Here is a 14,159-nt window from a genome sequence, read left to right as displayed (position 1 = left end):
GCTCTAGGCTAGATCCCAGCTGCTCTTTTGGATTGATGCAACCATAATTCAGGAGGAAGGATAATAATTGGAGAGAAACCCCAATGCAATTCAGAGACCAAAGGAATCCCACCCTCAGCAAAATTGCATTTCTGAGTGAAATTAACTTTCATTTTTTAGCAAGAAGGAGAAGAGGTTGGGAGGGACACGATGTTATTAATATGAGTTGTTAATGGCAGATGAAATTCTTTTTCATCTGCTGCTTGAGATGTCATTCTTGGATTTTTCCTGGTTTAGTTTCCCTTTTATCAGAACCTCGCATTCTCTCTTTGGAGAGTTTTAATTAACTTGCAAAGTGTTCTTTCAGTATGAATAAATGATTATGTTATTTATAGCTGCTGTTTTTGCAAAATCTCGTTGGAATCCTGTTAATTCTAAAATGTTAATGATCTGGTTCCCTGTTAACAGTGAAAAACATTTGACTTTGCATTATCACACTCCTCCCTGTTCCTCTAACTTGAAGCCTCACGCAGCCAAACTACAAAACTGAAGGAAGTGTTCTCCATTTGCCCATTTGTAAAAGGTAGAGATTTATGGCAGGTTCCTTTCTATGAAGCTTCACTTTTGGAAATTCATTTGAGGCCAGGAGGGATGAATGGATTTGTCAGTTTCAGTCTCTCTCCTTCCCCCATTTTTCCATTCTTAACTTCAGTTCCACATTTTCATTTAAACAACAGCTCCTCATGAACATTTTAAGGCACATTGCTCCTTAGAGACACATTGTTTTGCATGCAATTTTTCCTAATATAACACATTTTTGTATATTATTTTCACCAAAATATGCGTTTTTATGCACACTTTCTCCTAACAGGCACATTTTTATTTAGAGAAGTGTGAATGTCAAAGGATAGCTCTATTTTGGTTATATGGTTTTGGGAAGCACAAATTAGGTAGATCCACCTTAAATGCCAGCCAAACCAGATTTCTCCCCCAATCCTAGAAGCCAACTGACTCCTCCAGTGGATTTTGCAATTAACCACAGCTCAGTGATGGGCAAGATTTACCTAGCTCATCTTTCACGCATTTGCCCCAAGTTTCAATGAAAAAAAAACAGCAGCAACACAAGACTTGTCAAAGAAAGCTCAGAAAAAACATGAAAATTATCACTGACTATCCTAGTAGGGTAGCCACCCAATGCATCACCAAAATAATAGGAAAAGAGAGGGCATAGATATGCATAAAATTTCCATGTTAATTTATACATATAAATAATCCCTATAATTTAAACAGAAATGAAATGCATCTCACCATAGTAGGGAAGACTGTGATCAGATGATGCTGATGTCTGCTTCATTGGCTGTCAAGGTGCTAACTGCTGGTGGGCAACTTTCTGCTCTCCCTCCTTTGAGCTATTTATCTGTAAACTGGCCAGTCCTTCAAGCACAGGACCCCTTTTTGTAAAGTAGGACACATGGCCATCTCTGATCTGCAAGTAGGGAGGGGACTGGCTCCTATGTACCTGATCAGTTAGTGACAAGGTTTTTGTAACGCAAGCTCGGATCGTTCTGTTTCACATTTTGTAATACATGTATGGACTCAGCCCAATGTGTCAAGTTACAAAAATGTCATAACCGATCTCTGCTGTCTTGTCCCAAGCCTGCTGTTCAGAAGAAAACTCCATTAATTTCAACGCAACTTACTCCTGGGAAAGTGATGTATTTGTTTACTAAGCAGCCAGTTATCAACAACAACAGATATGCAGATGACGCAACCTTGATGGCAGAAAGTGAGGAGGAATTAAAGAACCTTTTAATGAGGGTGAAAGAGGAGAGTGCAAAATATGGTTTGAAGCTCAAACATAAAAAAAAATGAAGATCATGGCCACTGGTCCCATCACCTCCTGGCAAATAGGAGGGGAAGAAATGGAGGCAGTGAGAGATTTTACTTTCTTGGGCTCCATGATCACTGCAGATGGTGACAGCAGTCATGAAATTAAAAGACACCTGCTTCTTGGCAGAAAGGTGATGGCAAACCTAGACAGCATCTTAAAAAGTAGAGACATCACCTTGCCAACAAAGGTCCGTATAGTTAAAGCCATGGTTTTCCCAGTAGTGATGTATGGAAGTGAGAGCTGGACTATAAAGAAGACTGATCGCCGAAGAATGGATGCTTTTGAATTATGGTGCTGGAGGAGACTCTTGAGAGTCCCATAGACTGCAAGAAGATCAAACCTATCCATTCTGAAGGAAATCAGCCCTGAGTGCTCACTGGAAGGACAGATTGTGAAGCTGAGGCTCCAATTCTTTGGCCACCTCATGAAAAGAGAAGACTCCCTGGAAAAGACCCTGATGTTGGGAAAGGAGAAGGGGATGAAAGAGGACGAGATGGTTGGACAGTGTTCTTGAAGTTACTAACATGGGTTTGACCAAACTGCGGGAGGCAGTGGAAGACAGGAGTGCCTGGCGTGCTCTGGTCCATGGGGTCACGAAGAGTCAGACACAACTAAACAACAACAACCAGCCAGTTAAGAGGGTGTATGTAAAGAAAGAGACTTCTAAAATTGAAGGCTTTCTTTTCTTTTTGGGAAACAGCAAAACATGCTTTGAGTTTGAGAGCAGTCACAGGGATTTTGGTGTGAAAACAGTTTTTTGTTTTTTTAAGGCACTGATGACTTATTGTGAACTCTTGCAGAGAAGGCGGCAGATTGCACGCTAACAAGAGTGAGAGCTACAGGCAGGCTCACTTTTTGTTCTCTTCTTATGAGCTTCATTCTCATCTTTTCCGCAACATAGAGCAGAGACAGCATGCATCAAAAACAGAAAGAGCCCTGTCTTGGGAGAGCAGGATTTGCTTTAACCTTCATTTTATGAACATATTAAAGGGTAATGCAGCTGGAACATATCAAATGCAACAGAAAATGTACAAGCTAGATGTTTCAGCCAAGGACATTTAATCATTTCATTATGCCAGTTTAAAGTCTTCTCCCTATTTACTTTGATCTCTTTCCTCTTCTTTAATCTCCCATTTTGAAAGCATAATATGCCACTCCCCTTTCATTTGCATTTATCTTACTCTCTTTTTTGTACGTAATACGAAGAAGTATGTAAAAGTTGCTATTTGACAAAAACTGTGGAAATAAAGTTTTATAACCTTCGGGCATGTTCAAGGCCATCAGTTTACAAGGCTGTGACAAACGTGTATCATGCAATAGTATTAATAAAATAACACAGAACATGCATAACATAATACTTAACAGAAAACATATTTGAACTTGAATCTGCAGGCATGAAATGGAGGTTGGCAGTGGAAGATCACTGTCAGTACTGAAGCTATGTACACATTAGCAGCCGAAAATGCAGCAAGGTCATTCCTCCCTTGCAGCATTTCAAGTCACAATCGCATGTTGCTTTACATCCCAGAGAAAGGGCAAGGATGTCTTCACCCAATGCACATTACCAGTTTAGTACATAGCTGTCAAGCGTCCCTTATTTGGCGGGACAGTCCCTTATCCCAGTGCCGTGTTCTGCTGCTGTCCCTTATTGATGATGTCCCTTAAATTTCCTGGGTTTCAAAGGAAGCAGCTCCTCTCCCTCCCTCCCTGCCAGCCAGGGAAGAGGGAGGCTCCAACTGTATTGCTTGGCTGCATTGCTCACCCAATAAGGAGTCTAAGAACGACTGGGGGGGTGGAGCTTGCATGTCTTGTGCCGATCAAATCGGCCGCATTGCCTGGGGACTCGCCTTTGCTGAGCGCTTCCCAGTGGAGAGGTGACTGTGGTTTTCCTTGCTGCATCCCCTTTGCTGGGTTGCTGCGCTGTGGGAACCACTGCTTGAGGCTTTGTTTGGTTGCTGGCTGGGCTTTCTGCCTTTGGCTTGGAGGGGCTCAGAGGTCGAACAGACTTGTGCTGGGAAAATCCCTTATTTTGGCTGCTGATCCCTTATTTTCAAGGCTGCTGGTCCCTTATTTTCAAATCTGTAAGTTGACAGCTATGGATTGGTATCCCTGTGCCTGCAAACTCCCCCCCAAAAATACTATTTATGAATCTGTCATCTGCGCATGCACAACAGCTGTCTCAAATGTACACACCTCAGCTTAAATGCAAAGTCAATGTGGCTTACATTTTCAAATCATATGGAAGCTGATTGGTGGGAAAATACATTGAAGAGCAGTATTTCACGAGGAACTACAAGACACATGTATGGATTGTGGCTAACATCATGCAAGCACAGCTTCAAATGCTGGCAGTGAGCATTCACTGAAGCCAGAATGGACGGTAACATACACACAGCCGGAGTGACTTTAAAATCCACATCACACAAAGAGGTGCTGGAGAGATTTGATCTGTGTGACTGACTATTCAAAATAACCTGATCTGCATCTCTTGGACTAATATGAATTTAGTATAGATTAGATTTCATACTTCTCTGAATATTTCAGTGAACTTCCTGGCAGTTTAAACGTTCCCATAATCTGGATTTAATTCACAGAGTTGCAGAGAGACCAGGGACTCAAAAGGTCCAACCTCCTTCAATGCAATAATTGCGTAGAGAAAATGCACACTTCAAAACATATTTTGAATTAAATAAACCTCTAAATATATTTTAAAATACACATTTTGCATTTGTATATTTCAAAAATATTCACAGATTAATGCAGAAATTGTACTGAATTTTGGAAAGAAATATGCTAATGTAGCAGGAAAGAGAAATGGATTTGCCAACACTTAAATCAAAAGCCAGTTCATGCCACCACAAGTTAGTCCTTGGGGTCTGGGAATCTCATAGCAACAAGAGGTGAAATAAATTTTTCAGAACTCCACCATAGATTTTGGTAGTGAAATTTGCTGGAGCTCCTCCCCACCCCCCAGATATGCAAATATTTGTAGAATTTGTCATCAGAGTTTGACACCCAATGATTGTGTAGTAAGTAACTGCCAGCGTTTGACAGTATCAGACATGTAGCAATCAACCTTTGACAGTAACTGACAACCAGAGTGGAATGGCAGCCCGTATGTGACAGCTTCTGGCAGCTGCATTGCAAATTTTGTACTAATTTCATTTGTTCAGTTACAGTGCAATGCTTCACAGGTTAATTCAGAAATAAGTGCCACTGACTTCAGTAAAACATACTCCCAAGTGAGCATGCATAGGACTGCAGTCTTAATTTCATTTGTAAAATATCCTCTTGAAGAGACCAATAAACCAAAGTACCCTTATTTTGAATTCTGATGTCAGGTTTTAATTCGAAACTTGAATGTTGCATTTAGGAGTCAAATTTCAACATCAAAATCCAAACTGGGGCATTTGAAAATGTTATGAGTTTTGATTCCCCTTCCCTCCAATTATTTATTTAGTTAAAGCTCTAATGGAGATCTAGGGGGGAATATATGGCAATGTGGAGTAGGCCTGAAAGCAAATGGAGCCATCATTATTGCTTGCAGGACCAAAGGTATATAGAGTTACATTACGTGATCTAATGGCTGCTGGAAATTTGAGAAGACTGTACATTTCACTTTGAGCGAAAAGATAAATACAGCAAAAAACATGGTGTCTATGCCTGATTAGAACAAGTTAAAGTACAGTTTGGAAAGATGAAAATCAGAGAGAGATTACCCACACACACACACACACACAACACACAAACCTTGATGTTTTTGGAAGGCCTTTGCTCCAGAAAGGAAGTAGTTTCCAAATTGTAACAATCATTAAAAAAAAAGAAAAACACTATCCATTTTATCATTTTATTAAATAAAAGCAAAACCCTAAAACATTAAAAAGGAAAAGAACAGAAACCACAAGCCTAACAGCAAGTAAACACTCCTAGGCTTTGTCCACACTTACACTTGTCTTTCCACTATCCCCCATGAAAACTCACTCGTTACAGCTGAATCGGGGCAAACATTGATCAGGTTTTCTATGGATATATGTTTGCGCTGATTCAGTGGTAAAGAGCAAGTACTCCTGGGGAAAGTGGTGGGAAAATGGAAAACCACTCAGACCATGGGCGTAGCCAAGGGCGGGCAGGGGGGCAGCTGCCCCCCCAATTCAATGAAAATACATAGCAAACTGAGGTTCTGCCCCCCTAACAAAAATCCTGGCTATTCCCATAACTCAGACCTGTATCTAAAAAGCATGGGACAAGCTGAAAACCTCCTGGAGCCATTTTATTTTATTTTTTTAGGCACAGGACAAGTGGAAATCTTTAGATTACAATTAAATTAAAAACTAGCCTCCCTTTCAACTGGATGCTGGAATAGAAAGATATGTGGCATCTTCCTAAAGATTAAGAAAGCCAGCCTACTCAGCTTCACTGGGGAACGAATTGTGCATTGAGGGTGCCCCTGCTTATTGCACCAATCAAAATTTGGATAAAAGGGGAAAACAGAGCTGGAATTCATGTGAACATCTTATGCTTAGTAAAGAGGCCCACATGGTATAAGGCACTCCCTGAGATAATTTGGGTCAGAGCTTTTGATTCAGGTACAAAGAGTCCCTATTCATGTTAATGGAAAAAGTTGACCACATCAAAGGAGGCAAGGGGCGTTCTTGGATGGTCACTGAAAGCGTTCATGAAAGACACCTCCTTCACACCTTTTTCACCTCCTGGTTCTGTCAATGGTGGCAGCTGCACTCCCCACTGCTCCTTGGTACCACTTTTGTCCTTATTCCTATCCACAATGCTTTGGATGTGGGTGAGTGTTTTGGGGTGCATTAAAAACATTGCCCTCTCCCTGAAATGGATTCAAACATTGCCTCATTAGCTTCATAGCGTCTTCATTTGTTCACAAAGTCCAGTCCAAGTGAGGGAAGTACTTCCTGTCCTCACTATGATTTGGCTGCATGACACCATGAAACCCACAGCAATTATGATAAGCAGCAGAAGGGAGTACAGTTGCCATCACCAGTAAGTGGAGTGAAAACTTTGCCTCTGTTTTCAGAATCCTCCCAAAGGTGTTCTAAATACCTCTCCATCTTTGCAGCCTGTGAACAGGGCAGCAAAACCACATGGGTACACTTAAGCTGAGCCTTAACATAAAAGCTCTTTTATTGAAATGTTGTCATTCACTGGGGGGATTTGGAACATCCTTTGATTAACTCTTCATGCAGTGCATAGTGAAACTGTGGAACTCGTTCCTACAGGAGACAGTGGTGGCCACCCATTTGGATAGCTTTAAAAGTGGATTGGATAAATTCATAGTCGAAAAGGCTATCAATGACTACCAACCACGAAGGCTACGTACTACACCCACTGTTGGAGGGTGTGTGTCTGATTACCAGTTGCTGGGATTTGATAAGTGGGAGGAGTGCTCTTGCCCTCATTCCCATCTTGCAGACTTCTCACTGGCATCTGGTTGGCCATTTTGAGAACAGATGCTGGACCAGAAAAGCCGTTGGTCTGGTACACCAGGCTCTTATATTCTTATGTCCCTGAAGCTCACCCAAAACAAGAGTGGAGGTGTCGAGAGAGTAAAATGTTTGCAAGGGAAGGTGAGGACATATTCAGAAACTCTAATCAGACATGGAGATATCCCTCTAGAAAGAGGAATTGAAGTGGTGTTTGAGACCCCCTGCCTTCCCTTCATTTCTGTGGCATCTCTTAACCAGGGGCTTCTGCAAGTGCCCTTAAACACTGCATAGTTCACATTTATCTTCCCAAAGCCAATGCCCAATCATCTCCACTTCCTTTCGATTTTTCCACTGCTGCTCTTTATTGTATATGACATCTATCAGAGAGACTTGCTCCTCTGTCAGTAAACATATCCCCGACTTTGCTTTGTGTACAGTTTTCTCCCCTTGGCATGCGGCTGCTCCCAACGGAACGGAACTTCTGTTCTGACAGCTGCTTGTTCTGTGTAGAGGGGGAATGAAACTGGAGGAAACAATGAGATCGATCAGTGGGCTCAGATGAAAGCAAACAACGGAAGGGGGTGTCGGGAAAATAAATTGGGAAAGGGATATTGCCACCACTTGGGAGGGGGCATCAAAGAGAGGGAGAGAAGCTTGAAAGAGCAAGAGGAAAATGGCAGGTGGGCAAATGGATCTGTGTGGCATAGAGGCAGATTTCCTGCTTCTCCAGAACGTCTTGTTTCATGAGAGGGGCTGAGAAGCTGAAAACTCTGATCCGAGAGAGAGATCAAAACAGGAATGTAAGGAAACCCCTTACACCAGGGGTGAGAAACCTTTTTCAGTCCCAGGTTTGCATTTCTTCATGAGCAACTTTGCAGGGGCCACCTGCCAATGGTGTGCAGAGCAAGAGGGAAAAGTGGACAAAGCAACAGATTTGACTTTTACCATTGTGCAGTAGGTTACATACCAGACACAGCAATTGAGAGTTTTCTATATGCACACACATCTCTCCATCACAGTCCAAAGACACATTCTAGCTGGACAAAGACACTTGAGCAGGGCCACTGAGAGATGGAGCCAAGGAGAATGGCCTAGCAAGAGACCTAACAGAGTCCAGAGAGAATGACACGGAGGCCTGGAGGTTCCCCACCCCTGCCATACACTGTGGCAGTCCAGCGGCCTGAGTGCATCCCTATAATAACTAGTAGAGGTCAGTTATTATTTATTATATTGTTATACGATTGAGAGGTTAGTTTGGATGCTATATTTGGGCCTCAACCAATCCTGTGATCATCTACCGGCAAGACGGTAGCCTGTATTGGAGGGAACCTGCTGAACTGGTCAAACCAGTCGCTTTGTTGCGATAATGGCCCTAGGTGGGCCTGTGAGCATCCTATCTGCGTGACTGAGTCATTGGCCATGTTGCCATAGAGACCACAGTCCTCCAGAAGAGCTTTTACTCTGCTCAGGTGACACTGCATCATCCTAGAGGTAAGAGAACAATAAGCCTGGGGCTAGCGTTAGTTTGGTCTGGCGCTTGAAGCTGAAAAGACAGAGGTGAACGCTGTCTGTGCTGAGGTTCAGAACTATGGCTCCCCCCACCTCAGGTTGTATATATGTGTAAATAAAACCATATATTCTAAAGGCAGCACAGCACCTTGGAGAGCTGCTGCATGTCAGTGTAGGCAATGCTGAGATGGATGGAATAATGGTCTGATTCAGTATAAGGCAACTTACACTGTGTCACTTGGGATTGCATTGCCCACCCATTAATGGAGGTCGATCAGTAGCTCCTAGTTAGGATAGACTATTGATTATTTTAGCTAAATGGAGAGACAATATTGCCACTAAATACCAGTTACTGAGGAGGGCCAGCATAGCAGGTTATTGCCTTCATGAGTTACTTATGGGCTCATCGGAGGCATTTGATTGACCAGGTCTTGAAACATGATAGATTAGATGTGCCTCTATGGTCTGTATAACAGGACTCTCATTCAGAATTTAAGTTTAAAAGAAAGAGAGAAACTTAAGGCCTATACAGTTTTTACATTGCTATATTTTATGGCCTGGTGCATTCCTTTGTAATTGGGATTTTCTTCTCATTAAATATAGAATAAGACAAAGTCTCTTATTGAACTCAAGGATGCGTTTCAAGCAAATAGTTTTAGCAGTGCTATAACCTAAAAAAAAAACAAAAAACCCTCACACACAGTGTGAAAAGTTTATGAACAGCAGCAGATAGCGGAGGTAAAACTACTGTCTTGGGATTTAATGCGACCGTGTAATGTTATTGGGACAATTGTGCACAGGAATAATTGTTTCAATCATATTCAGCACGAGTAAGGCTTTTGAAATTAAATAATTTATAATGTATATTAAGTTAAATAATCTAGACAGTCAACCCAACGCATTGCAATTGGGGGAAGTACATATATTAACCTCGAGGGAACAACTGCTATTCCTACTTAACTGTCCAGGGCTGCTATGAATGCATTTAATGTATATTATTGCAGCCGTAAATTGAAAAACAAGATGAGAATTCCTAACGTTACTGCTGACCATGATGGACTTGGAGTGGGACTCTATAAAAACAGCCTAGAATGTGCTTAATCCCTTTAAAAGAGGGTCTTAGAGCTCAAGGCTGCAAGGAAAGCATAGCCTCTGGTCCAATTCTAAATATGCAGGGTGGATTGTTGCAACTTCCAACACATGGGGAGCCTGTGCAGAAAGGCTCATCTCTGGGCTGCACATTGCCAATTGTTTATATCAAAGAGAGGTTACAGCTATATGGGAAACAGCCACAGCACATAGTCCACAAAGACTGTGGGCATTGGCCATTTCAAGTATTGTGAAGAAATCCTGCTAAAAGGAATAGTAGTGTCCCCCTGTGGCCAGAGGTTGGGCTTAAACAACACCTTACATAAGAAGACCAAAATAGCTGTGAGTCTCAGTACCCCTAGTTGGGCGCTCCACTTCTGGATATTCCAGGCTCATGAGATGACGGTGTAGTGCCAGAGGCTTTCCTTCTATCTGGCTTACTTAGGGGGAGTAGGCAAGTCCTGTGTAAATAAAGGTCCTGAGAAGATACTGGAAGAGGCAGGTGCATTGTGCCCAGTCTGAAGCCATTAGTCCTTATCTATTCAGTGCTGATGCAACAACTCTCAGAGGAAGCTTCCCACCTTGCTGTGCAGATGGAGCTCTGGATACCTCTGGACAGTTCCTTGGGTGGCCCAGGCCTCCTGCTCAATACCTGCTGTGACTGATTGAACCCTCCACACCGCTCAACGTCAAAATAACAGACACCCAGATGTGCTTGATGCATTGGCTTGAATGGCAGCAGTTTGGACTTCCTGTCTATCCCCTCACTGCACTGGTAGATACATTTGGCGTAGGCGTGAAGGGTGAGCTAGTCAGTTAGGGCTCAGATGTCAACAGGCCCTGGTGTACGTAAATAAAGATAAGTCAATGATAATGATAACTTGAAGCTATGTTCAATATGTGTACATATAGTCAGTTCCTAGGTCAAGGGAAGAACTTGAAGAGAGAACTTCCTGTGAAGGTGAATGAGAGGAGGAAGCCAGTTTGGGCCAGGAGGCTTAGGAGTTAAATTACTTAACTGTACTTAAATTAAGCTGTTCATGTTTGAGATTCATGTGCCTCAAGTCTGTTTCTGTGAAAGACAGCTGTGATGGTTTGTGTATGCTCTTCGCAATAAGCACCCTCTGCTCACTCAGATAGATATTTACAGTTCTTTATTTTACATATGTACAAGCAGCACAGTACAATCATGCATCCGAATCGTCCAGTTCAGATTTGGGGAGTGGTCTTCTCCTGCTTCTCCTCCAACAGAAGAGGCGGGGGAGCTTCATGGGATGTCTCTGATCCCTGCACTTTAACCCTCTCCTTTCCTGTGCCGAATGCACAGGCGTAGGGGCTACGTCTGTTCCTGAGCTCCCTGTGCGGTGCTGGGGCTCTGTTTCAGCATCGGAGAGCCTTCCCACCTCCTGGCTCTCTCCCTCTTCCCCTTCTGTCACTTCCTCTCCGTCTCCTTCTGACTGTTCCTGCTCTGACTCTTCTTCTCCACACACACACGCACACACACACACACACACACACACACGACTCAAAGGCGTTCCTTGGCAGTCCTTGCCCTGCTGGGCAACAGCACAATATGCACCCCTTTTACAGTAGCAGATTGAAGCTACTCGCTGTGGACAAGTGGATGGGTGTGATTTGAACAGGAAAGTGAAGGGCCATGGGGCCCACTCATCTCTCTGGCCAAGGGCCCCCATTAACCTGGAGTCAGCCTTGAGCCCTAGTCACTAAAGCATCATCTTATTACCTTTTTGGCAGACCCAGTTAGATCAATGACCCTCAACACAGCTATGATTATTACCTGCAATACCAGCAAAAAATCTTTATCTTTGTCACAGAGCTACTTTATACCATCATTTCTCTACATAAAACTTGGCCATAAACTGACAATTTCAGCATTTTACTATATGTAAAAGCATTTTAAAAACCTGTGAATTAGGTCTCACTTTAGTAACCTATCTGAAGCTGCTGACTTCAGTCTAAGTATAGCATAGTCAGGCCACTTAAATCTCATGAACTCTGCTGGATTGCAGCATTTTCTCCATTTCCAAAGGTTTCAGTGCTTTCCAAGTTTATACAAATGTCTGTTGCATCATGCAGATGAGGATTTTATTTTATTTTATTGTAGTCTAATCTATAATTGTGTGGCACTCCCCCACCATGAGGCCTAGTTGACTGAGGACTTTGGACTGCACTGAAGCAATACCGAGAGAATTCTATAAATGTAAACATAGTGATTACTCCATAAAAATTATATGTGCACTCTAAAATAATACATGGCACAATGTTGTATGCTAGGCTGTTAAGGCATTTACAGAGGTCATAAGGATGATATATGTATGAATAGCAGCACAGCCAAGACTTAAATGCAATTAAGATGGTTTTTATTATATAAAATATTACATCCCACACAGAAACAGCTTCTATTTAATTATTTTGTCCAACGTGCCTCTTTTCATTCCCTCCCCCCCCTCCTTCTCCTCCTGAATACATTACACAATGGAGGAGGTTATTCTGCCTTCATGGGTTTTAGCTTAATTAATTGGCTAATCTCTCCAAAAACAGTTTTTATCTAAAATGTTTATGCACAATCTCTTAATTAACAGAAAGAAGAAGAAAAAATGCTCATGGATTGGTAACCAAGTCATTTGCTGCCTCTTGCAATTACATTTGACCCATGACATTGCCATTAGCATTTTTGAACTAAAGCATATTTTACATTTGATTTCAGGGTCATGTACAATAGGCTGCATAGGGTTACATAATCTACATAATAATGTTCTATGGATTCAAGCACAGAAGGTCCAAGGACTCTTTCCATCTGAATTCAAATGAGCAATGCATGCTCTGTGTTACCCTCCCTCATCTGCAAGCTGTAGTGGCTTTTAGAGGTGCACCAAATGTTCATTTTGATGCTAAAACAACAACGACAACCCAAACCCTAAAACATTTTCATTGTGATGGTCCTGCTTTGAGGAATATTAACTCCTCTCTCTGCCCCTTTCACTGTTTTCTTCTTTTCCTGTTGTGATTCAGTGTCTAACTGGCAGCTTCAGTGGCTTTTAAAAACAACAACTGGAGTTCTTTCTCCTAAAACACGACCCTTCCCCCAACCAGGAATTATATAGCCTGTTCCTTAGGCAATAAACGAGGGCATTTTGACAGACACATAACTTCAATCCTTTGTAAAAAATACTGAAAACCAATGGTTTGAATGAAATTCTTCATTGGGTCAATTGTACTGGTGAGGTCTCTTCCACCAGCACTGGATTTAGGGTGGCACAGGTGGTTCCCCCACACAGGGTGACAAGCCAAGGGGGCACAAAACAGCAGCAGCAGCAACAACAACAACCTATTTATCATATATATAGGGAGGTGCCAATTTTTGTCCTCGCTCATGGTGCCATATCACCAAACGCCTCCCCTGCTTCCACCCTTCTGTTACTTGTCACGTTGGAGAAAATAATAATTTCATAAAACTGTATTTTGATGATTCTGTTTTCTTTTGAGCCTGTGGGCTAGCTAAACTGAAAAGGCCTGTGCCTGCCCACCTTTTACGGTACAGAACTAGCTGTTTTAGTTACTGTGTGTAGCGAACCTCCATTCCAAAACACTGAAAGGAATAAACTGTTAGACTCTGCGGTGGCCATTGTATATATGAAAAGAGAATCAGCTAGGCATGGCAATTGTGATTAATCTTGAATTTTTTTGTATATAGATGAAAGAGGACATTGGAAGACATTTAATGAATAGGAAAATTAGTCAAAATCTTAATAAAGGAAGACACTGAAAAATGGCTACCGTATATGTAATCACATGATATTATGATGAGGGCTGATATGAAGAACCAAAGGTTTTTGATTGGTTCAGAATGATGACATTGGGTTGTGACTATTAAGATTGCTGTGATCCTTTGATTGGTGAAATGAAATGACATGTTTGATCTGGAAGTGTATAAAAACATTGCTTTGGATGTGGTTCCTTGCAGCCTCCTCCTTATTTTTGAAGCTGTTCTTATGTGTATTTGTATATCACTTGGAGTCTGCATCTTTTTCTTTTCGGGTTCTGTGTGGGTAACTTTCAGTCTAGAAACCTCTTTTAAAATATCCCCAACAGTCTCTCTGTCTGCTTTACTACCTCTCTGGTCAGATATCATCCCCCTTAATCCTGTTGTACTTCTGCTTAATCCCTTTAACCTTTTGAATTTTGAAGAGTTTAGGAAAGATACAGTTATCTGTAGC

This window comes from Podarcis gaigeae (assembly GCF_964106915.1).
Source record: "Podarcis gaigeae genome assembly, chromosome: 11".
Classification (NCBI taxonomy): domain Eukaryota; kingdom Metazoa; phylum Chordata; class Lepidosauria; order Squamata; family Lacertidae; genus Podarcis; species Podarcis gaigeae.
Note: the sequence above shows the minus strand (reverse complement) of the source record.